This window comes from Telmatherina bonti (genome assembly GCF_933228915.1).
Source record: "Telmatherina bonti genome assembly, chromosome: 18".
Classification (NCBI taxonomy): Eukaryota; Metazoa; Chordata; class Actinopteri; order Atheriniformes; family Telmatherinidae; genus Telmatherina; species Telmatherina bonti.
In genome coordinates, this window is record NC_136616.1 from 10,392,754 (window position 1) to 10,418,719 (window position 25,966).

The following is a 25,966-nucleotide window of genomic DNA, read 5'->3' on the forward strand; positions in this document are numbered from 1 at the left end:
CAGGCAAAGATATCTCTGGATTCTGGGGGTTTTCGCGCAGTGTTAGTCAGCGACTTGTGGTGTTTTCATTTTAGACCTTATGGTGACCATACAACACAATGTTTCACACAAACAAGGTCAGAAATAGATTAATTATATTCAAACTGGCAGTCGTGGCTGTGCGATGGACTGGTGATCTGTCCAGGGTGTAGCCTGCCTCCTGCCTGCTAATTGCTTGGAAAGGGTTCAGTGCCCTGCAACCCTCAATTCCTTTAAGCGATATCGAAAATGAACGAACAAACTCAAATGGCACCAGTCCTTCAGGCCACAGATCATTTTCACATGCACATCCTGCTTCGCTCTAAGATCACAGTTCAGTTCTTTTTCGGTACAGTAAGGGAACACATGCAAAACGTGAAACTGAGTATCTTTGGTGTAAATATGAACATGTCTAAATATTTAAAAATGAAATAAAAAACCAAACAGAAACAGCTGCTTGCAGTGAATTCTCCAATAAAAGATTCTTCAGTAAGACAAATGTGGCATAAATAGAGATTTTTCTCCTCTATCTTAATGAACAGCATCTAAACATACATATTATATGGTACAGCGGGATGTTACCAGAAACCTACCAGACACATTAAGAGTTTTAATGATGACAAAAGTGGACTAGAAGAAGTACTGGGTACAGTCATCTTTATATCTGGAAGCTGAAGGAATTTACAAGTTACCAGTTTGGAATTCTAAGATTCCTTTGTCATTCCTGGCAAGAATTGATTGGAACTCCACATGTGAAGTGGGCGGGGCTGTGGGCGCGATGGAACTCGAACACAGCTTGGCACAAGACTGGCAGACTGCTTTTGTCTAATCCATTTCACTTTGTCCACAGGTCATTGGGAAGCCAAAGTTCTCCCAAACAGGACGTTTCAACAACAGAAAGGTATTCTGGCTCCCTCTGGCTCTGGTTTCTCCTTGAAACTTTCGCTAACTATAACCAAAGGCTGGGCTGCAGTCAGTGCTGTTGATTACGAAGGAAGCATACGCAAGGCAATTACCGGTAGTCTTCCATGTGGGAACCCTGTTCCATACCAAAAAGTCCAAATATGGATAGATGTAGCCCTGTGATGGACTGGCGAGCTGTCCAGGGTGTGCCCTGCCTTTCGCCCAAAGACTGCTGGGATTGGCTCCAGCTTCTCCGCGACCCTGAATTGGATTTAGTGGTTGGGAAAATGAATGAATGAATGGATACATGTACCAATGTATTCATAATATCCAAAGAGCTGGTTTTTATTTTGAGGAGAAAGATGTAATCACAACAATGATCAAGACTGTAGATGATAAAATGTTTCCTGACAACAAGCTTAGCTTATCTGCTGCAGTAATTCTTCTTCAGTTTTACATGAAAAGGCCGGTATAGTTGAAAAAAAAGTACTGTAATAAAAAGTACTGTAATATACAAAAGTTTGGCCATACTACCCAATCCATATTGACCTGAAGATGAGCATGTATTATTCAGTAATGTAATAATAACTGAAATAATTACAGTTATTACAGTTCTGCTTCTTTTTAAAGTTTATTTGAGTAGAAAACCTCAGCTGAAGTTCTAAGTATAGTCTGAGCACATGTCTTAATGCTTGATAAGATATTTGAGCTGCAGTGAACTAATGTTGTTACAGACTCTGTACAACTGGACTCAGTCACTGAAGTCTCCCTTCTCTTCAGCCGTTATTCCCTCCATGCAAGTCGGACTTCAGGACGTCCACTGGTTTTTGTTTCTGAGAATATAATGAGTGTGACAAACAGCTGCCTCCCGTCCTCTAAAACACCTCCAAGCTGATCCCACCACCCTGACAACCATACGTTACTAAACATAAACAACAGGTGGAGGACAACTGTCTTTAGCTCAGCAGCTATTTTACCAGTTCACTTCAGCAAACCTTCTCTGCGGCTTCATGCATTTACTTAAGCAGAAACACCATTTACACAAGTCCCTCCTCCACTTTTCACACTTTGTCTTTAATTAAACACACACTGATAAAGTCTAAATTGTTAATAATTCAACAACAATCTTTTAATGAATATTTGAAACTGTAGTAAAGATTCTAATAAAAACTTTTTTTTCCAAAAGGATTCAACATCAGCTGATTTTAGTCACCCTTCAGATGAGTCCATCACATGGCAGATGAAATTAACTGACACATACAAGTCTCACAAACGCCACAACAAAGTGCATCAGTCAGAAATATTTCCCTTCTGCATCAGAAAGACAAATACAAAATAAAGAAACTGCTGTAAACAGCATACATCTACAAAGAAAATTCCAATTAGGGCCAAAATTAAGACTTTTGCACACAACGTTGTTGCAAACAGCACACTTGGGAAGACAAACTTTGTCAATAATCAACTCCAGTTTGGGTTGCTGAGCCAGTTACCTGTGTTCAGATCTCAGGGGTTGTTTTTGCTAAGGGTGGTGTGGGCAAGCACCAATCTGTGAAGGGGAGCACCGTGCACAAGAGAGGAAGAAATGTGTGACAACTACATATATTTTAAAATGCTCGAGAGCAAAAGAAAATGTTTAATTTCCACCCATTTCCATGTCAAGTTATGGGGATGGGCACCCCTAATCTGTGGTGGGACACGTCTCACCTGCTGCTGACAAAGTTGCTTCACAGTCAGCAGCAGGAAGCAGTGCACGGTGGAGGGGGGCGGGGGTCTTGGACGGTAATTAATGCAGAAGCAGAAGACACTTGGGATTACATCAGAGCAACCAGTGTTAGTTGAATCAAGTACTGAATGAAGGATGGAAAATAAAAAGTCACCAGGAGTCCAGTTCAGTATGAGAAGGAAAGAATAAAAACAGACTAAAGATAAAGGTGTGCACTGTGTTAGTATTATGACTGCAATGAAACGACTAAGCCACATGGATTTGTGTTTATTAGCCTCTTGCTAGTAGTACCTAAAAGTGATTAGTGATTAGTGATTGTATACTTTGGGGGTGCAGGGTGTACCCTCCCTCTCACCCAATGATTTCTGGGAACAGCTCCAGCTTACCCAATGGCATTTAATTGGACTAAGCAGGGCAGAAAATGGAAGGATGGATGGATGTATGATAGCATGTTTATTTGAAATAGATAGCTTATGCATGTTCAGTGTGTTAGACTTACATATTGTAATGTAAACCCAGGGGTAAATATTATAGAGCACTTTCTGCTACTAGACGGAATAAAGAGCGGTGCACATCCTTCCCCACTCAGGACTCTTCAGAAATGGTCCTGGATTCTCTGGAGGAAAAGCTATCTTTCGCCACAGGTGTGTATCGCTGTTGTCTGTTGATTACATTTAAGCAATAATGCTGGTGCAATAAATGTGTGAAAAAATAAATAAATTTGTCACAAATTTATAAATTCCAGGTCTAAACTAATGTATTGCTGCAGAGAAGGAGGTGAAGTGGAATTTAGAGGACAGCTTTGTGTACTGTAAGGGGGGGGGGGGCTGAAAATGCTAGGCTGGAGGAGCTGAAGAGGTTTAGAATGGAGTTGTCACGCTTATTAATAGCAGTGACAGCTGCATGGCATGAAAACAGGGAGGAATAGGAAGGGGGGTACCTGACCATCTACTGCAGGCTTTGGATGCTAACAGCGTCTTATATTCAACACAACAGACAAGGGAGGGGTGGACTCTTAACTCAGTCATCGTTTATACTGGGGATCACCAACTCCAGTTTTTATGGGCCAGTGTCTTGCAGGCATTAAATGTTTCCCTGATGCAAAAATCTGATTCAAATAAAATGAAACCAAAAGCTTGTCGTCAAGTTCTGCACAAATCTATTTATGACCAATGGACACATCAATACCTGCAGGGTACTGGCCATCGAGGACCAGAGCTGGTGATCCCTTATTTATACCAAGCTGTCTGAAAATATTACCTCATGTACAGGAAGACTTATTTACAACAAACTGGAATCCCAACACAATTCTCCAAGATGACAACATTAGCTCCTACAGAGTGGGGCTTGTTGGGGACTACATCCTGCCTGCAGTTCTGACTCTCAATCCTTGTCCAGTAGTTGATGAGTCTCCATTTCATCTCTACATTCAGATGGTAGGATCTGAGTTTGATGGAAACATCATGAAAGCATGGATCCATCCATTGGATCAGCAGCATCTCACTGCTTGTTCATTTTTATGAGCCCCCACAAAAAATGCTACTAAATTCAAATTTAATTTGCAATCCAAGCGGAGCTGGAGAGTGACGTCAGTACAGCAGACGGCGCTGTGCCTTTTCGGAGAAAATGATAGATACACATTGCTGCATCTTTCAGGATGGTTTATAAAACATGCCACCATGTTCAAAATGTTGGCAGCCAGAATAAAGTTGGAGGATTCAAGTCGACCTCCCATGAGCTCACCATCTGTGGGAGGAACCGTGGGGGTCGGGTGCAATGTGAGCTGGGCGGCAGCAAGGGGCAGTGACCCTGGCGGGCTGCAGAAACTGGCTCTAGGGATGTGGAACCCTGAACGGCACATCCCAGTGGGAGGAGACCCCAGGGAAGACCCAGGGCATGTTGGGAGGATTGTGTCTCTTAGCTGGCCTGGGAACACCTTGGTATCCCCCCCCCCCCCCCCCCCCCGCAGAGTTGGCAAATGTGGCCGGGGAGAGGGAAGTCTGGGCTTCCCTACCTAGGCTGCTGCGACCCGACCCTGGATAAACGGCAGAAAATGGATGGATGGATGGATTCAAGTCGCAGCAACTGACAGTGTGGTTGCAGCCACAGTTTGAGTGTGTGCAATCACTCTGTCAGTGATTTCTGCATTTCTCCTAATGCATTTTAACTTTTAAATTTGACATTTCTATTCTGATTTATGGTACAGAATTGCTTCCATAGATTAAGACACGATCCATACATGTTTTATTAGAATAAAAACCATCATTTTATTTTCTATGTCACAAAGGTCATGTTCACACTGCAGGCCTCAAAGCTCCACTTTTCTGCTCAGATCGGATTTTTTTGCTTGCTTGTTCACATTATATTATCTTCAGACTGCGGTGTGAACAGCTCAGCTGAACATTAATGACGTGCACAGACCGGTGTTTACAGACACAAACATGGAGGTAAACTGTACTATCATTTTCTGGCTTCTGGTAAAACAGTGCGTTGCAGCAATCTGCAAATGTGTGACTGGATTATGGTAAAAAGAATGAAGAGGAAATATGTTATTCTGCCATGTTGTCCCTACTCGGACTAACTGCAGCATGTGGATGTGGTGTCAGAGCCAGGAGTGTTGGGATCAGGATGCAAGTGGTTTCACAGAGCTGGCTTTTCCAATTCTCTAGAATGTGAAGAAATACCTTTTACACATCGTCAACAAATCAAGACTTTTGACACCAAGAAAGTTAATAAGAGTTGGGCTGTACTGGTTAGGAACAACAACAACAAAGATGAGATTCAGGTCAATATAACTGTCGTGTGGACAAAGCCTAAGTCCAACTCAGGGTCACAGGGAAGCTGGAGCACAGCCCAGCAATTAGCAGGACACACCCCAGACGGGTCGTGGAGCCACAGTCCATCACGTAGCCAACACAGAGACAAACAACCGTGCACACCCAGGGAGAATTTGGAGTGACCAGTTAACCCAGCATGCATTTTTATGGGCAATGGGAAAAAGCCAGAGTACCCCAAGAGAACATTCTCATTGGTCGCCTCACTCTGCAGTGTTTATCCTACTACACATGTACTTGTCGCAGTGAAACTAATCCGCCTGTGAACTTCATAGACAAATTCCTCATTCTAATTTGAGAAGTGACACACTTTCTCCTCACCAGGTCCCTCCTTCCAGTTTCCCGTCTCTACCCTTCTCACTTCCAAACAGAAGAATTCCTCATCATCCTATTTTTCCATCTGTTGGAAGTCATGTCTCTCTTTTTTCTAAAATTTAGAAACAATCTTAGATTAAAGGAGCCACGTTGCTGCATCATCATATGAAAGTAAAATACAGTTTTTTAGATATTTACAACTAAAGAGATTTCATTCACTCTTTTTTAAATAAAAAACTTTTTAGAATCCTTAATAGAATTTACAATGTTTGTTTGGTTGATTATTACTTGATGGTCTGGGTCTTGTTCCAGAGGCTGATGCCTGCTGTAGGAGTGAACTCCTGTATTCTACCTAAAGAAGTCTCTGTCTGAACACACCGTTTCCTCATTGTACTATGTAAAGAGTTCCGACCCATAAGTAGGGGCCGATCCCTACGGTGGTCACAACATAACTTCAGGGGACCACTTTAATATAAATATAACCCACTTTTTTAAAAAAAATTGGGATTTTTAATCAGGGCTGTCAAAAATAATGTATTAATGCAAAGATTATTCTGTGGAATTAGTATGTTAACAGAGCTCTAGAGTGCCACCATTTTGGTCTGCAGTGCAACTAAAACTTTGCTTAATGTGCTGAACTTTTTTTTTTTTTGTAGTTGTCTGTCGGCGTATTCTGTATTCATTTCCTACATACCCAAGTTTAGAGAAGAATAACACCATGATAAGAAGCCAAGAGAACCTCTGATCCACTGCTGTACACCGCGTTGTGTCTTAGTTTGAATTGAAGAGTGTCGATATCTCGTCTGGCCCTGCGATGGCCTGGCGACCTGTCCAGGATGTACCATGCCTTTCACCCAAAGACTGCTGGGATAGGCTCCAGCTTCCCCGCAACCCTTCATCAGATTAAGCGGTAGGATAATGAATGAATGAATGAATGATATCTTGTCTGGCAGAGAAAAATGCAGATAAGAATCATGGGACCAAGTAGAATAGGATGAAATGTGATCTTACTGTCTTACTGTCTACAATCCTCACCAAGTTTTCACTGTGTCTGAGCAAAATGAAGCAAAAAAAATCTGAATTAGAGGTAAATTTGACCACTCCAGTCCTCCATCTGGCCAGGATCAGGTCTCCTCCAGACATTCAGCACCAACTAACACGTCATATAGGAAAAAAATGAAGAAATTCAACGCTATGCAGCTCTAGAATATATATAATGTGCTGATATTAATAAAACCCACAAATAATATTTGAGCTAATTTAAGCTATAATACTATAATACTACTGAAAAATTAAGTCTAATGTAAGTCTAGCTGTTTGTCTTGTTTTTCAATGCACACTCGCTGTCCACTGAAGAGAGTGCAGTCACCTGTGTGTGCGCGCATGTGTTATGCATGACACTGACATTCGGTCAGTGTCCTGATCATGACATAATCTCTATGTGTTATGATCAAAAGACTTGCTTTGGGCCATGTCTCTAACGTTTGGGAACCTGTATAAATATGCTAGCTAATGTGACTAGCCACGCTCTGACTCTCACTGTTGCCTTCGCAATACTCCAAGAATCTAAGAGCATGCGATTCGTGCATGAAGAGGGGCATGCACAGAGGGACTGAGGGGAGAGGCAGCTGAGTTTGACATATTACTATTCAATCATTTAGAACAGGCCAGTTAAAATGATTGAATTGTTTATTTTCAGTCTTGTTTGTTCCACAGGTGACATTTTTCTTTATTTTTGTGTTAGACGTTATATTTAATTGGCTGCAGTCAAAGTGTGAAGAGAATTTTAAGCAATATAGTAAAAAAAAAAAAACTAAAAAAAAAAACAGTCCTGGAAAATATCTCCTACCCCTTGACTGTATGTAAAAAGATGGACGAAGCCTCCGTGACGTCACCCATAGGTTTATAAAGAGCTGAATTAAAGGTCGGTGGGCGGTTCCTACCATCGCCATCTTAGCAGGGGCATGCGCGTTATCTCACCTGAAAAATACAATTAAGGGCAAAGAGGTGGAGCTGAGAGGGGGGCTGTGAGCGTCATGGTGGATGATTGACATTGAGTGAACGCCGAGCAGCTTGTAGCTAAGAGCTAACTGACCTAACCCGAAGATAACAGGAGCTAACCAGCTAACGAAGGTAAGCAGGCTAAAGCTAAGTCATGTTGTTAACCGACTAAAAACCACGGTTGCTCTTACTTGAAGCGGGGAGATTGGGTACCTGTCAATCAAAAGGACATGCCCCTCAATATGCCAAATTTTGAGATTAATTTACTTTTGAACGGAGAGTTAGAAATAAGGTCACTCCCTCCACAGTTTTCATGAAGGTAAACCTGACCTATTAAACCTAAAATGGATTTTTGTACCAGGCTGTAAACATGTTTATTTCTGCTGTGAAGTTGGTCTTTTTAACATGGGAATCTATGGGGATTTGCTCTGTTCTGCAGCCCCTAGTGGATGAAGGGGAACTGCAGTTTTATGCACTTCTGCATAGGCTTTGCTTTTAACCGCCAGAGGTTGCCGCTTGCTCCTACTCTAACTTTAAACTGTTTTACAACCACACTCTCACTCACTCACTCACTCACTCACTCACTCACTCACTGGAGCTGCACTACTGGGCTGGACTATACTGACAACACTGCAACCTTACATTTAGAGGAGGATGATCCATTTTATCTTTCATACAATAAACCACAATAGATACTAGTGTATGTTATCTTGAGCGTTATAGCTCCAAAAATTTGGGAATAACTGGTGTAGAGGATATAAAGAATAGCCCGTTATGTTCAGCAGCTGGTGTGGCATTCGTCTCTGGACAAGCAGGTCCAGATCAGTCCCCAGAATAGAACCAGAACTTCTAGATCTGTTTGTTCAGTTTTTCAGCACATTCACATCAGCCTTTTTGATTCGCATCCGAGTCCGTTTGCTTGGAAAGTCCGCTTCGTTTGGGGAAATGTGAATGCGACAAACAAATTCTGATTGGGACCAAAGAATCGGACTCAGTCTGCCTACAAACGCAGGTCTCGGCCCGTTTCAAGTGGACCAAATACAGGAAGCGTGCTCCAAAAAAAAAAGTCACCTCCTGCTTTTGACGTAGCATTGCATTGTGGGTAAATGCATAGCAATCATGTTAAGAGTCCTCTGCCTCATCTGTTGTTCATACTGCGTCCATTGTTACGGTGTATTTCTGCAGTATACTTGCATAAGTCACAATAAAAAACCCAAAACACTGATAGTTGTTTAATTTGCAACCCTGCTCAGTTTTCTGAAGAGTTTTCTTCTTCACACGGGTTTTGTCCTCTTGTGCTGCACTAAATACTAGTGCAGCACCACCTTTGGTGGGAATGGGGATATATTGTAAAGGTTTCGCTTGTTTGTTTAGTGTAGCATGAACGCAATCTCTGTCTGAATGGACTGAGCCTACAACTGAGCCGAGTCCCCAATCGGACCAAGTCTAGTGAACTCTCCTGATGTGAATGCACCCTTTAGCACTGTTTCCACCAAGGAGTCCAGAGTGGGTACACATTTGTCTTCCCACAGTCAAAAGCTAGAAAGGGTACCAGATTATCTGAACCAAAACACTTTTTGGGACCCTTACCCTGGGGTCTCCAATCTTACCAATCCAATTAAAAATGTTGGAGCTTGACACACTGCAATCCACTGGTGGAAAGAATGGTCATTCCTGTGTGACACTCCAATAAGGAAGAACAGCGCCATGTTTATCTAAGTGAAGAAATAAAAGAGACAAAGATACCAGAAAGTGTGCAATAGCAACAGTTGTTTATTCTAAAGATGAAAAACTGAACAAGAAGCTACTACACATGTAATTAAACCCCCCACAACACAGGTGTCAAACTCCAGTCCTCGAGGGCCGGTATCCTGCAGGTTTTTGTTGTCTCCACGCTCCAACACACCTCACAATTTCATAATTAGGTTGACAAGAAGCTGCTGGGTCCATTTTATTTGAATCAGCTGTGTTGAAAGAGGGAAACAACAAAAACCTGCCGGATACCGGTCCTCGAGGACTGGAGTTTGACACCTCTGCCCTACAACATCCTTAAGAAAAACAGGCCGAAAAAAAAACACGAATCACAGGAAATATCAGCAACATAAAAACAACATGAACAAAACTGTAGTTATTAGTGATTAAACCCACAAGACAACATTGGCATTATCAGCCTACAGGTTAATAAATCTGGGCAACATATCAGGCATGAATTGATTAGTGATATTGCAAAAGCAACCCTGTGTCCTCTAAAAAGCACAAATACAAAGACAACATTTTCATACGTTGCATGATGTAATAAATGCAACGTATGAAAATAGGTGCTCTACGTGCTGACTTTTCAAATGATGAACCATTATAAGGCTTTGCTTTATGGATATGTTTTTGAGTTGTTGTGTATTTTTTTTTTAACGCAGAGTTTAGCATTGAAATCAGTCTTATAATACAGGCAGAATGTCCTCGTATCGTCTCCAATAAACGGCTTCAGCCAGTTTTTAATTCAGGGTTTGATTCCCACTCCTTTCTGTACTTTCTAGACATGACGAGCTAGATAAATATGCTTGTGTCACACACACTGTGGATGAGGTGAGTAAGTGCCAGAGGCTGTGAATGTAACCAAATAGAATGAATTATTTTTGCGTGATGTCCCACTCTGTAGGACGGGGAGAGACTCTCGTTCGTAACAATAACTTTACAATATGCGCTTTAAAGTCAGTCGCCAAAACACCAGGAAAGTCTCCAATAACTTCAGTAAAAGTTGCGAGATTTGTCGCTTTTCACAAAAAAAGTTGCCAGATTTAGCAAGAAAGTCGCCAAGTTGGCAACAGTGGCTCCACACTGCCTCTCATGACGTAGCACATAGCTCACGTTATGTACGTAACTAGGTGCGCTTGCTTTAACTCTGTGCAAAGCGGTGCAGAGTCGAGGAGGAGCTAAAAACAACTGCGTGACAACAGGATACTCGAATATGACGAATATAGGCATTTTCTGTATCGCACAGGGGACTAGTCACGATATCTCCAGTATATTCGATATATCGCCCAGCCCTACTTAGAATATTAATTAATGAACTGAAAATGTGTTTTCTTGTTCTGTTGTAGTGATTTTTAGATAAATAAATGACAAATTATCAATGAATAACAATAACAACAACAACAATTTGAGTTGTTGGTCTGGAGTTGTTGGTGATGGCCGCAGGTTGGAACAACCTCTTGTCTCTGTCTGTATTGCACCTGAAGAAGCCTCTGTCTGAACACACAGTTATGCTGAACAGCTTGGTGGCAGGAAAAAAAAAAGACCCTGGGAGCGCATGTGGGGATTTAAATAATAGATAAAGGCAGTCTGCTGCCAGTGTGTCTCTGTGTGATGCTACAGCCGTTTAATAAAAGGCGACAAAGAGATGGCGCCGATCCTTAGAGTGAAGTAAAAATATGATGGCATTGGTGTTGACCGTGCTCCGCCATATATATGTTGTCCCAGCAAAAGCCTTGGCAGTCACTTTAGCCTCCTCATGCAGGAATCATGTGACTGCAGCTGTGTGGAAAATATGGTCTGTGTGGATGATATAGCAGCAGCTGATGTGGAGGATTAAAATAACTTCGATCTAAAACAGGTGAACTGGCAATCTGTATCAGACACATCCACCCGGGAGAGTGTCGTTACTCATGTTATGATGCATTAATATCATTACATGAGCCCATCAAACAATACTTCCTGTAAGCTGAGTGATCACTATACCAGGTTGCTCGTTTGTTTACCAGTTTTTCCACTTCTGATGGATTAAAATCAAATTTAAGATCATTGCAGGATTCAACACTGTCCCAGCACTTCAAACTAACACTGATAGAGAACCTCAATACGACAGCTGTACTGAAATACACACACAGTATAACTGTTTTTCCTACATTATAATTAGTCTGGTTCGACTCCTCAATGTTAGTTTCATATGTCCAACCTGCATACATGCCTAATGAAAAAAATGAGCTCTGCTGAATCTGTAGCTTTAACAGGTAATAATATACTAAGGATGCACCAATACCGATACCAGTATCAGTATTGGCTTAATGCCATGTGAAATAAATGCCTTGAATGTTAAAACATGACATTTTTTGTTCCACTAAAAGCTAGATCTTTGTTTCAACATCACACATTTATAGTTGTATTTAGGTAAAATGTGTCAAACCAAAATAAAACTTGCTGAAATTGTTAGATCTGTAATGTTATATCTGTATTGGTGAGGTAACTTCAGAAAGTATGGGTCATTTATTAAAACCTAATGAAACCTTAAACAGTTAAAACAGCAATAATAACCATAGTCACAATAATGTTCACATAAACAGACTTGGTATCAGCAAATATCGGTATCGGATCAGAACTCCCAAAAAGTGGATCGGTCCAACCCTATAATATACCCACTGCAGCATTACAGTGGGAATATGACACGTCATTAGGACTAAATACTGGCATGGAAAAATATAAAAATAAAATACATTTTCAATTTCCCTCTAGGGTAAATAAATTACTTTTTATTTAATGTCATGGCATAATTTAAACAACATGACAACTACATTCCACTGTGAAGTCACATTTTCAAACCTCGTCATGGACTAATTTTCCTTAAATCTTTTTTTAATGTCCTAATGTAGATAGTTTCATTCAGGGGGAGCTCTAAATGTTTTTAAAGTTCAGATTTCAGATGTTGATATTAATAAAACCTGCAAAGAATATTTTATCTATTTTAAGCTGTGATATGTCTCAGAAATGACAACAATGATGGTAGAGTCTGCTTGTTTAGCTGCATCTCCATGATGAACATGAAGCTCTTACATGAGGGTGTCCATCTTAACGTCCCTGGGAGAGAGTAAAAATAATAAAGGCTGAAAATTTTCTGATCTTTCTGTCTCATCTGACACACAGCTCTCACCTGCCGAGTCATCTCTGCATGGACCTGTCCAACGATAAAGACCTCAGCATGTCCACTGATCACCAGAGAAGGTTTCCTGAACATATTTGATGGTCATGTGTGAGACATAAAAGTGAGTCAGGACCTACGAAGACATGCAGACAAGCATCTTTAGGCCTTTTTTTCCCTTTAATTTGTTGTCACAACAACAAAATACAGAATCCCAGCAGATACTAACCCACTGCATGCAAACAGAAATTAATATGAAACCCAACAGAACCCACATCATCGATCAGCTGAGACATTGGTTAGCTCTGCAGACGGCCGGCTGCCAAAAGCCAATTTACTCTGATTACTTACTGATGCAATAATTCAGACCACAGTCAGCCGCTGCCGCTGGGAGGAAGAACGGACTGCTGTGTGCTGAACCAAACACACACACACACACAGTACATCAACCAAAATATTCTTTAACATGTCAAAAAGGCTCCTAAAGAGGAAGTAAAAACAGGTTTAGGTCACGACCAACCATGTTAGCACATCTAGCTGTTTAACTGCAGATAACACAAATATCTAACTGGCCAATCACATGGCAGCAAGTCAAAGAACGTAATCATGGACATGGTTGAGACGACTTGCTGAAGTTCAAATTGAGCATCAGAATGAAGTAGAAAGGGGATTTATGTGACTTTGAATGTAATTTGGCCGATGGTTTGAGTGTTTCAGGAACTGCCGATCTACTTGGATACACAACCATCTCTACAGGTTCCAGACAATGGTCCTTGAACCTTGAAGCAAACAGGCCCATGCCGGGTGCCTCTCTTGTCAATTAGGAACAAGAAGCTGAGGCTAAAATTCACACAAACTCAACAAAACTGGACAACAGAAGATGGAAAAACACTTCCTGGTCTGATGAGTCATTTCAGCTCCACGTTCAGATGGTACGATCCAAATTTGGTGGAATTAACATAAAAAGATGGATCCATTCTGCCTTGGATCAACACTTCAGACTGCTGCTGGTGGTGTAACAGTGTGGTGGATATTTCTTTGGTCCTCTTTGGGCCTTTTAGTACCAGCATGGTATATTTTAACCCTTAGAACGGCACCCCCAAGCACTCTCACTTATATCATCACCAGTTTCTTGGGAAGAGTAGTGTGGAACTGTGTGGATAGGTTACCCTTAAGGTGATTTACAGAGTTTTACTAGCATTTATTTACTGTCCAGGAGGTTTACAATCCAGTCACAAAATGGTGTGATGTACAGACTCCATATGGTAAATCAACAATTAGTGATCCATGATAACTCCAGTATTTTCATCATAAATTAAAAATCTTTTCACTACTATGTTGCCAAGTTGCCTCTATTTTGGCCTATAATTATGATGACAAAGCTTCCTGTCAAACTTTCCACCAGATAGCTTAATTGGATGGTAATGTCTGATCAGGAGCAGCCAGGGATCAACAAGTGAGCAGAAAGTTCGACGTCTGTTTGAAGAGAACAAAAATAATGGCTGGAATATTACTGGAATAAAGACAAGAAGACACGATTAATGCAGTGTGATGCCAACTAGTTGGAGTTGGTTTTGTGAGGATGGTAGGTAAATAGCAACATAAATAACTGTAAAAAGCAGTTGGATGAAAATGTGTACAATGTAAAATAGTTTCACTCTGTTTGTTTCCAATATGCCAATATTTGTTCCTCCTGAAAGCCAAGACGTGACAGAAAGATACACAGATGAAGAAAGGATTGGTCACTGTTGATCTGTGTCATTTCTGTAAACTACTGTAAATAATCCTTTCTGTTTTGTTGTTTGGGCTGGCCTTTATGGTGCTACATCTATTGATAGATTCATTTTACGCCATTTTAGCCTCATAATCTGAAAACAGAGGCTCTTCTGTCGCCTCGGATGAAAAAGGCAGAGCTTCCAGCTGGATTTTTATCTTTAAAAACCAGTAAATCAACGTGAAGACGACCCTCTGTGACCCATAACATGTGCACATGTTGCACCGAGAGGTGAACGCGCACTGCAAGATGACACCATCCACACACACATGCACGCACCTGAGCGCACGTCGCGCCACTGAGGCGCGTTGCGCATCGATTTCCAGACTGTAATAAAATGCCACTTTAAGTCCGGCTCGGACGGGTCAGCTTCAGCCCTGCCTCGGTAACTCAGGCCGGTTCGGACAGTTCGGTCGATGCCCAGCAGTGCGCGCGGTGTGTTCCAGTGTGTGCGCGGGGTGCAGCTCGTGCACAGGCTGTGGGCAGTGTTCTCTCAGCCATATTCTTGCAGATTAACAGTGTGTATGTGATTTGGGCTGCAGCACCACAAACCCGCCTCAGACGGGTTCCCCAGAACCTCAGGTTGTTCGTAACCATGGTAACCACTGGCGTGACGAAATTAACATGGATCTGTCATACACGGGCTGTCTGATGTTTACAAGATGAAACATGTCCAGTAACATGATGATGGAAACAAGTTGGATTCTGTCTTACCGGTTGCAGCTGGGCGGCTCCAACGGTCCGGTCCGGTCCGGTCTGTGGCCCACTCAAAAGGTTTCTGAGCACAGGACCGACCGCGAGCTGTCCGATGAGCTGAAACTGCACCAAGAGGAAGCTGCAGCTGCTGATAAATACTGCGTGGAAACAACGCCGAGACTCCACGTATCGCGAGAACACCAGAGATCCTCGTTTCCAGATACCATCAAGGTTAAAACACAGAAATTTACAGAAGAAACATCTGCACGAACCAGTGCAACCATACAAACCAGTTTAAAACCAGAGAATCATTAAAGACATACATGCACAAGTTAACAATTTACACTTCAGTTCTAAAAAGAAGATTCTTATAAACACATATGTACCTATGGCATATCTAACTTAAATTCTTCCTAATCAGTTTAGAATACCTTCACATAAGTATTCTACAGCATATTATATATTGGATGGCTGATAGTGACTGGAAACAATAAAAGTTGAGAAACTAAGGATTTTAATTTATTTTATTAAATTTATTAAACATATTGATAAAAGAAAATAAATAAAATTTATGAATAAATTTATTAAATTTTATAAAACATTCAATATACACAAACTGAAAAACTCTAATACACATTTTAAAGTCTTCTACACTATTTACAATAAAAACTATTTACAGTGCAAAAATATTTACAATAAATAACAATTTGCAAGTAAAATAAGAGTTGAGAACTATATACAGCACATGTGATTGTACTTAATTTTTTAATTTAGCAGTTTGTCTATCAGATCACTTAATGCTCCTGGATATGTTTAAAATTTGGACAGTGGCCTAATATCTTCTCATCATTCTCAGCCAGTGTTCTTAGTAAGAATCTCCCTGTTTGGGCAGTAAACTCTTCCTTTGTACTGGCTATGGCCAGTTTCTGTGGTACGGGGCTCTCCACATTTAGTGCATCTCTTGGATGCAACTGTCCTTGTGTATCTGCGCTTTTCTTTTGTACTGTTTTGGGTTTGAGTAGGGCGAGTGGGAGGCTCGTCATATGGAGGACAAATGATGTTTTGAGTAGCAGTCTGGAGTGGTGGAAGAAGCATTGTGTTGGCTGCTTCAGTGGTTGGAGGCATAAGAAGTGATATGTAAAAAATGGTTTGAGATGCAAGTGGTTTTGGCTGAATGGTTGTCAGCTCTGCTCTGTCTCTGACAACAAGTTTCGTTTTTGCCAGCCCTGCAGTGTCAGGAGGCATGTTGTAGGTGTGTTCATGCATATGTGGTGTGACTTCAGTGGGCCTAGTGTTTGCTGGTAGTAGTGGTTCATTGGCAATGGGCCGCTCGTCAGGCAGTGCCAGCCCTTGCATTAGAATGGCATCATCTTGTGCTTTAAATCTTTTATTATGTGTGGTAGAGTGGTAAGGCCTTAACAAATATAACTGGACAACAAAAGGTAAAATGAGAAAGTTAACTTTTATTTAATACTAATGCCAGACAACACCACCTGGGGCACAGGGCTCCAGGAAATAAATGCAGGGTCGCTCCTGTTGAAATAAGAGACGTGGGAGGGAGTTTAAACTATTTAATACAAAAATTTAAAAGCTAAAATTAACAGCGTATAAAACCCACTGTTAAGACCTATTTAAAAGCAAATAACTATATAAACCAAAGCAACCAGGCCAGCTGGGACCACCAGTGGAGGGCAGCCTACAGGGAAGGAGTGTCCCGGTGTGTTGCCACCTCTTACCTTATAAATACAATCACACTTCACTGCAAACTAACTGTGGAGCCCTCCTATGCCCAGTGCATCAAACAAACCAAACCAAACGTGAGGGTCCCCAACCACGGGTGCCTAGCCCATCCACCAAATGGTTCTCAGCTGCCTAAAGGAAACAAACAAAAGAAAAATCAACTTACAAAACTAAAGCAAAAGAAACAAACAGAACTCATTAAAAGAGACTACAATAAAATTATGCCAATAAAAACAGCAGCAGGTGGATCACCCTGAGTAAAACCAAGCCAGGAGGAAGAGCACAGAGGGCAGCCAGTCACCACCACCAACACAGAATCAGCCAGCAGAGAAGAAAATCAGCAGGTGTCTTATAGGTACCTGCTGATTAGCAGGGAGGGGCCAACCTGAGCCACATGACACCCATGTGTGCTCACCACCACAATCTACCCCACCGATTTGAATCGGCGCCCCGACGATTACTGCCATGGTCTAAAAATCAAAGAAACAGACCCTGATACCTGGGAATCAGCAGCCCCTATTGCCCTACTCCTTGCTGTCTGAGGCAGGTTATGAGGATTTGTATGTCTCCCGGCCGTTGAACGAGTGGACCTTCTCAGGGGGGGCTGTCCATCTGATGAGGGAATGGCTGTATCTGCAAGTTCTACAGAATAGGCTGCCCTTGCTTGTGATGAGGGGAGCTGAGGCGGTGAACTGCGTTGAACCTCTGCAGTTGGACCAGGGATCACACCAAACCATTCACCATCCACCGTAGATTCTCCCAAAGAATCAGGTTCTTCTGACTGCAATTCTTCACTCACATGACAATCAGCAGAAGTCAGTTTACACTTTAGCAGTGAGCGGTGAATGTGTTTTACCTTAGTAGGGTTGTCAAGAGGTGCAATGGTGTACACTGATCCTTCTGTTGCCGGGGCTCGCAACACCTTATATTCCACAGGGCTCCAGACATCTCTGATTTTATGGCGACCTCTGAACTGGACATCCTTCATGTAGACCAGCTGACCTTCCTGCAATGGAGAACTTTGTACCTTTTTATCATAGTGCTCCTTGCGCAGCTGGGCCTTAGCTTCCAGATGTTGTGTGACCCCCTCAAAGGCGTGGTATAGTCTTGTCTGATGTTCCACTATCCACTCGTGTACAGTGCCAGCACTTGGTTCTGTTACTTGACCCAGAAGAAAATCCACTGGCAGCTGGGGGTCTGCACCAAACATCAGGAAGAATGGCGACTCTCCTGTAGACTGATGTGCAGTGGTGTTGTATGAGAAGGTAAGTGATGAGAGATAGCATGACCAATCCCTCTTCTTGTTAACAGGCAGTGTGCGGAGAAGATTATGCAGTGTCCTATTAAACCGCTCACACTGGCCATTACCAGCAGGATGATATGGGGTAGTCCGACTTTTCTCTATCCCATAGATCTGGCAAAGCTGTTGAATGAGGCGGCTCTCAAAATTTCGCCCCTGATCAGAATGGATACGACTTGGCACCCCAAACTTACAAAACCAGTCATTTACCAGCACCTTGGCAACAGTCACTGCTGTCTGGTCATGAGTTGGGATGGCTTGGGTAAACTTAGAAAAGACATCCGTCATAATCAACACATTTTCCATCCCATTCCTTGCAGGCTCCAATATGGTAAAGTCAATGGCAAGGATTTGATTTGGGCGGGATGCAAGCAGATGACCCATATATGCATGTGCAACTGGTTGAGTGTCTTTAGCCACCTGGCAGCGTTCACATTTCTGGCACCACTGCTTGATGTCTTGATGCATTCCCGGCCAGTAGCAACGCCGCCGGACCAAGTCAGTGGTTCGCTCTACACCCTGATGTCCATGTTCATCATGTAACTGATGCAGTACCTGGCTCTGTAGTGATGTAGGCAGTACCAGCTGTAGGCGCTCTTGTCCCTCTGGGTCACACACTCGACGATAAAGCACGCCATCTTGCACCACAATTTGATCCCACTGTCGAATAAGGACTAAAACATTCTTGGTGACCTGCCGACGTTCTGCTGCATCAGGACCTCGCTTCCTTGACCAGAACTCCAGGAATGTCTTGATAGTGGGGTCAGCCTCCTGTAATGCACACAAATCTGACTGGGTATGACAAGGAAAGGCAGAGATGACAGCTTGAGTGGCCCCACAGTTCTGATTAAAATTAGCTGTCCGTTTTAAAGTGTCTGGGACCTGAATACCAGAGGTTACAATCTCCGATGTACTTGCAGGTGCAGGGTGTTGCCTGGAGAGAGCGTCAGCATTCTTGTTGTTTCGACCAGGCTTATACTTTATGATGAAATCGAATGTTGCCAGCTGCGCAGTCCACCGCTGTTCAGTTGCACCTAGCTTTGCAGTGGAGAGGTGACTGAGGGGATTGTTATCTGTGTAAACCACACATTTTTGACCCATCAAATAATCCCGGAACTTCTCAGTCATAGCCCACTTAAGGGCCAGAAATTCCAACTTCATGGAACTGTAGTTATTCATATTGCGTTCTGTGGGCCTCAGGCCACGACTAGCGTAGGCTACTGGTCTGATTTTGCCATCCTGTTCTTGGGAGAGAACAGCACCAAGTCCATTATAGCTGGCATCCACCTCTAGAATAAAGGGCAAGGAAAAGTCTGCATAAGCCAGGACAGGAGCGGACACTAACCTCCTTTTAAGGTCTTCAAAGCTGCGCTCATGTTCCTCTGTCCATGCTGCAGATAGGGGACTTCCTGCAGGCTTTCGAGACTTTGTTCCAGTTTGCCCAGCTACTAGACGATGCAAGGGGGCTGCCAACTTGGCAAATCCTTCAATGAAACGTCTGTAGTAGCTGGCGAATCCTAAGAAGGAACGCAGCTCGGACACAGTGTTAGGTCTTTTCCATTTGGACACTGCTTCTATCTTACCAGGGTCTGTTGAAACACCATGCTGAGAAATAACATGACCCAAGTAGCTCACCTCCGTTTTGAAAAAGGCGCATTTTTCTAGCTTTGCCTTGAGACCCTCTTTCTGCAGGCGACCCAGTACAGCATCCAAATGGCTCACATGTTCCTCTACAGTGGAAGAGAAAACAACAACATCATCCAGGTACAGCAATAAGGACTGACAGTGCTGGTCTCCAAAGATCCTCTCCATTAATCTTTGAAATGTACTTGGGGCATTGCATAGCCCAAAAGGCATCCTGTTCCATTCAAAGAGGCCAAATGGTGTACAGAAGGCAGTCTTTGCTTTGTCCGTTTCAGTGACTGGTACTTGATTATACCCTGCAGCCAAATCCAGAGTAGAAAACCACCGAGCTCCTGACAACACATCAAGTGACTCCTCAATGCGTGGTAAGGGAAACGCATCCTTTCGTGTTTTGCTGTTCAGGAGACGATAGTCCACACATAGCCGAAGGCTGCCATCTTTCTTTTTGACCAGCACAATCGGAGAGGCATAGGGGCTGCTACTTTCCCTGATAACCTGTGCTTCAAGAAGTTGACGAATGTGGGCCTTTGCCGCTTCATAATCTGAAGGGGGGATGCGTCGGAAACGCTGACGCACTGGTACCTCATCCAATAAAGGAATATCGTGGGAGATCAGGTTAGTACAGCCTATATCGCCATCATGAGCTGAAAACACACTATGGTATTTTTTTAACAGGGACCTCACCTGATGTCGTTCTTGTTGCTCAAGGGCCGTTAGATCAACTGTGTCAATTCTGTCTTCAACTGAGCCGTTTACTGAATGAGAAGCCACTGTAGCAGTAACCTCACCCTCCTGAAGACCAACTGGGGAGCTGACAAGATGAGCAGTACTTATTGTACCAAGGACAGTTCGAGGATACAGCACAACATCTTGGGTCCCTACATTGACAATGGGGATATAGACTGTTCCTCTGTTAACCCGTAACAGTGCTGGGGATGCCAAGAGCCCTGAAGGTATACCAGTGACAAGTGGTTCAAACAGGACATCATCCACTGCATTGCATTTATGACAAGAGGCCACAACAATTTTCAAAGTGCCTCCAGGTATTCTACACACACGTCCCCCTTTGACCTTCACTTGTCCAGAGTAATCTGGGTAGATATTAACCTTTACTTGATGACAATGCTGAAGAGCATGCCGAATGGAGACAGGGGCCTGCAGTACATTTTGTGACTCAAAAAGAGCTTGGCCATGTTCAACAAAGAGTTCATGGTAACATTCCTTAATTATGTTCATTCCTAGTACTGCTGGAACTGCAGCTGAATCATTTGAGTCCTTAACCACCAGCACCCCTCGCTTGGCTACCTCTTTACCACAGAGCTGCACATCTAGCTCAAGGTAACCAATGTAAGGAATTGCCAGCCCATTAGCTGCACTCAGCCGCAACCAATTGCAGGAGCGGAGCTTATCTGGTCCCCAGGGTTCAAAGTTCCTCATGAAGAAACCCTCAGTTATGGTGGACACCATTGACCCAGTGTCCACCAGACATGGAACCTCAACCCCACCCATGAGTACAGTTAAACAGGGACAAGCAGAGACCAAATTCTCAGAAGCGGGGATGGGTTCTGAGCCTGCAGAGGCCCCACCTGAACTTTGGCTCAACAGTCCAGGGGGTAAGAGTTTCCCTGCTCCTGTGCATCACCCAGGTTATCGGCAACTACAGTTCTAGACATTGACTGTTGTGGAACCACCTGCTGGCTACTACATTCTCTTGCAAAATGACCAGGTTGCTTACATCGTCTACAAATAAATGTTTTATTAGGATGCCTTGGCCGATGACTAGGGGCAAGATTAATTGCTGCAATAGTCTGACTTAACTGGTTCAGCTGCTCTTGTTGCTTTCTGAGCATTTCCTTTAACTCATTTAGCTCAGACTTACTAGACAGGTTACCTGGTGGTTGGTTGTGGTAACCATGACTGGGCTGACACCTCTGAACAGTTTGCTGAAAACCAATAGCAGAAGGGACCGAATAACTTCTACCTCTCCCACCGCCTGGCATACCTTCTTGCTCCCACCTGATTGCCTCAGTGCGAACATCTATCAGGGTGGCGTCACAGTGTGTACGGACATACTGCTTCAACTCTCTGCGAAGAGAACAATCAGACACATGCTCCACAAACTGATCTCTAAGTAGCACATCTTTGTTTAAAACACCATTGGGGGTCTTTCGAGCTACTCTTTCCATTAAACACATCAGTGCATGTGAATATTCTTGCAGAGTTTCATCATCTTGTTGTTTCCTAGAAAAGAAGTCCTCCTGCAAAGACACGTAGGACCTTGCACACCCATACAACTCCTGCAAAATGGCAAGAATAGTTTCTGGATCCTCTCGCTCCACCCGGGAGCGATACTTGATCTCGTTTCTGGCCTCTCCTTCTAAATGGTCGTAAAGGAAAAATGCTTTTTCAATGGATGAAAAGTTCCTGGAACGAAAACAAGACTCCACCTCTTCAACCCACTCAGCCAATCCAAGTCCAGTTCTGCCCCTGAATACTGGGCACTTCCTATCTCTGGGAAGATAGATCAGTCTTTCCATAGCTGGAACAGGGGCCTCAGACTGGACAGGTCCTAAAGACCTTGCAGAAGAGTCACTTGTCCCTGCTTGAGTTGCATCTTCGTCTTGACGAAGCTGTCGGTTCTCAGCTTGCAGTTGCTGAACCAGCTCCTTCAGATGTGCAATCTCCTCTGCCATTTAGTTGTGCCAGTAGGCCAAGCTCCAGAATCTGCAAGACCTGCTGCTGTTTTGGCAAAAACTAAACTAAAAACAACTTACTAAAACCTTAAAGACAAAACCCCCCACACGTCTCTTTTTAGGAGATCCTGCCGACAACGCCAGAATGTGGTAGAGTGGTAAGGCCTTAACAAATATAACTGGACAACAAAAGGTAAAATGAGAAAGTTAACTTTTATTTAATACTAATGCCAGACAACACCACCTGGGGCACAGGGCTCCAGGAAAAAAACGCAGGGTCGCTCCTGTTGAAATAAGAGACGTGGGAGGGAGTTTAAACTATTTAATACAAAAATTTAAAAGCTAAAATTAACAGCGTATAAAACCCACTGTTAAGACCTATTTAAAAGCAAATAACTATATAAACCAAAGCAACCAGGCCAGCTGGGACCACCAGTGGAGGGCAGCCTACAGGGAAGGAGTGTCCCGGTGTGTTGCCACCTCTTACCTTATAAATACAATCACACTTCACTGCAAACTAACTGTGGAGCCCTCCTATGCCCAGTGCATCAAACAAACCAAACCAAACGTGAGGGTCCCCAACCACGGGTGCCTAGCCCATCCACCAAATGGTTCTCAGCTGCCTAAAGGAAACAAACAAAAGAAAAATCAACTTACAAAACTAAAGCAAAAGAAACAAACAGAACTCATTAAAAGAGACTACAATAAAATTATGCCAATAAAAACAGCAGCAGGTGGATCACCCTGAGTAAAACCAAGCCAGGAGGAAGAGCACAGAGGGCAGCCAGTCACCACCACCAACACAGAATCAGCCAGCAGAGAAGAAAATCAGCAGGTGTCTTATAGGTACCTGCTGATTAGCAGGGAGGGGCCAACCTGAGCCACATGACACCCATGTGTGCTCACCACCACATATGCCACTGTATTAAAGTGGTCTGATTTACAGTTAGAAGTTGCAAAGTTGTATTTTTCATTATAATCCCATTACTTAATTTTAGTTGTCGAATCTTTTTGTAATCGTTCAGAATTAGTCACCATCTTGAAAAAGTTTGGTGTCCAATTTTTTTGGGGCTACTGTGAATGTTGCACAATCTGATGAATATGGTTTCAACTAGCCAACTTCAGTCTGGCCACTGAGCAGCAGAACCAGTAGAACAAAGTACACATCTTTTAGTGTTTTCCACTCCTGCATAAACAGCCTTCTTTTTGGGAGATCTAAATTGACCGGTGAGCAGATGTTCTTGATGTTGTGCTGCATAAGATATCCTGTCCTTATCTTGTTGCTCCAAGTTCTGCCAAAGACCCACAATGGTGCTGGCTTGCTGTTTGGTAAGCATCAGACCTTTTTCATTTCTCAGCTCAACCAAGTACCCTGCAAGCTCATCAACTCGATCCAGCCCTCATCCATCTCTACTGCCTCTTCTACTTCTATTGCCTCCAGCAATGTGTTTGCCGCCTCAGAATCTGGTGCCATACCCTGTAGAGGTTCGTTACTCTGCCTCAGCAAGTACTGCCCTCCAATCAGTTCACCTGAAAATGCAGATTAAAAAAGATAACTATAAAGAAACAGATACAGGACAATGAGCATTAATTTACAATTAAAAATAAATACCTGTGTATTTTGCAGGTTGTGTAAAGGAGGGAACCAACTTTTTTCCAAACACCTTCTCATAATCTGTGTTCACGCTATGAACCAGCTCCCCCGAGAATGTACGCAAGCCAGAGGCTTCTGTCTCCACAGCAGCAGTTGCCCTGTTGTGGTTCCACCGATGTAGCCCATCCAATATGTAGATCTGGAAGTTCAGGGAATTTGCACTGGTTCCTGAAACAAATAAAAACCATTAGAACATACAGTACAGATGACACAGAATTTATTAGGTGACAGTGGAATGACTCCAAAGATGTTGAACCTCTGGCACAGCACAGGGTCTGTAACTGGACTCCTCCTTTGGAGATGGTGCCAGTCTGTGTGTAAAGTGTGTAAACACCAGGTGGGTCCTGAATGTACTTTATATGCCTCTTCTGAACATGCCAGATGTGCTGCATTCTGATGGGGTCCAGAAAAAGAACACCAAGGGCATCCTTCCTCTTGTTCCTCTTGATGAGCTCTCTGATGAGCTGATCCAACAGCTTGATGGTTTGCTCTTCTCCCCAAGTCCTCCTCCTCCAGTGGAGGGCCAACTCTTCTTTAGTTATTTGCCGATCGAACTGCTTCTCCGTTAATACTTTGCCTCTCTCAGCTTAGTAAAATCAGCAGCATCCCACTCAGAGATACATGCTGACATGCGAGCCATGAAAGTGGGGTAGAGCTGGTGTGCATCAGTGGTACATAGTACAGCAAGGCGTCACATTACGTGCCAGATGTCCAGGCGAACAATCATACTTGGCCATCCACTAAATCTGGCCTTCAATTTACTTTCATCCACTTCCTTGCAGCAGCCACAGTCCACAAAGAGTGCAACAGGAGTGTCTACGCCTGCAATTTTATACCTGGAGAATCATAAAATAAGTTAAAAAAAAAAAAAAAAAAAAAAAACAACAAAAGAAAACAAAAAAAACTATTAACTACAAATATATGTTATAGTAAATACTAAACTAAGGAGAATATATAACTGCAAATGTATACAAAATGCAACTTTTGCACAAAGGGAATTGGCATTTACCCAGCGGCAAAGTGTACTCTTGGCGAGATTCATAGTTTATTTTGTAGGTAATAACCAAGGCGTACACTTTTGCACCTTACAAGTTAGCTAATTTGAGATCTTTCTATTTAGCTACAGTTGACACAGTTTCCACTCAACGTGAAGATGAAGTATTTCTTTATCTTCATGGATTCCTGAAATATTTCTGTTTTTATCTGAGCTGGTTTGGCAACAGATCTGTTCCACAACAGAGGAAATGGTATAGCAGGTAAAAGGTCATAAGGTTAAAACTAATATCACTAGACACTAAATGGTTAAAAAAAAATCTTATCTGTCACATCATTTGCATGAAATGGATTTTCGCAAGCAGTAGAAAATAGATGGATGGGTTCTCATCTGTTAACTATAACAACATAGAATACTAGATTTGTAGTGTTGTGCATTCTTTATATTGCTGGTGATTTTGGTCCTCAACTCAAGTTGGAATTTCTTGGGTGGCAAACCTTGGCCATCATCCTAAAGGTTTTCAATGTCTTGCTGTTCCAACACACCAGATTCAAATGACTGAATCACTGTGAAGATTTTGATAAGCTGTTGGATCATTTTGATTTGAATCAAGTGTGCTGGACCAGGGATACATGGAAAACTTGCAGGATGCCGGGCCTCGAGGACCAGGGTTCCCCACTCCAGATATACACTAAACATTAGTTTTTCAACAGATGCATACAACCTCTTCCAGACCCACTAAGAAGGCAGACTAGCCAAACAGTGGTA

The 25,966-nt window shown here is 42.8% G+C and overlaps 1 protein-coding gene across 2 annotated transcripts in view; it reads right to left on the bottom strand.

Annotated features, from left to right (window-relative positions):
- The window catches only part of ache (acetylcholinesterase (Yt blood group)), a 36,706-nt gene extending 21,406 nt beyond the window's left edge, over positions 1-15,300 (bottom strand). Inside the window, exons 1-2 of one of the 2 annotated variants that reach the window (XM_079257464.1) lie at positions 15,192-15,300; positions 12,716-12,839 (exon numbers count right to left, since the gene is read on the bottom strand). The gene's annotated coding sequence lies outside the window, so the exon portion shown is untranslated. The remainder of the gene's footprint in view (positions 1-12,715; positions 12,840-15,191) is intronic. The other variant, XM_079257463.1, reaches the window with a different exon arrangement.
- Between the last annotated feature and the right edge of the window lie 10,666 nt (positions 15,301-25,966).